The sequence below is a fragment of the Triticum aestivum genome, chromosome 5B, assembly GCF_018294505.1.
Source record: "Triticum aestivum cultivar Chinese Spring chromosome 5B, IWGSC CS RefSeq v2.1, whole genome shotgun sequence".
Lineage (NCBI taxonomy): Eukaryota > Viridiplantae > Streptophyta > Magnoliopsida > Poales > Poaceae > Triticum > Triticum aestivum.
In genome coordinates this window covers 182,827,625-182,828,223 of record NC_057807.1, presented here as the reverse complement: position 1 = coordinate 182,828,223, position 599 = coordinate 182,827,625, and positions in this window count along the sequence as shown.

Sequence of the window (599 nt, the reverse complement as noted above, 5' to 3'; positions counted from 1 at the left end):
GATAAACTCATGCAATATGATATAAACCCCATCTTTTTATCCTCGATGGCAAAAATACAATACGTGCCTTGCTGCCCCTGCTGTCACTGGGAAAGGACTCCGCAAGATTGAACCCAAAGCTAACACTACAAAAAAAAGACACATCCGTGACATTTTGGGCTGAACGAAATTTTTTTTGTCATACATATGACTCTTCTATGATGATAATTGTGACAAAACTCGGTATCATCATAGATGTGGTGGGCTCCTACTTCTATGACAAAAAATCATGACAGAAAATGGACTTTTCATCCTGGGCGGGCTGAAAACGCAGCTGCATGACATTCTTTGGGCCGTCCATGACGGAAAAAACCATGGTAGAAGCGAGGGGGAGGAAAATTTCGGGGAGTTACCGATTACGGTGGGAGGTCGGGGGCCGAGTGGTGCACGTTTCTCTCGTACACGTGCGAGGCGTTGGCTCTAACTGAACTCGAGCGAGGCGTTGGGATCTAACTGAACCCGAGTGATTGCATTGCAGGCTACGCATTACTGAACCCGAGCGATCGATCGATGGCTGTTAACTGAACCCGATGGAGCGATTCGTTCGCTACTGCTGCTAA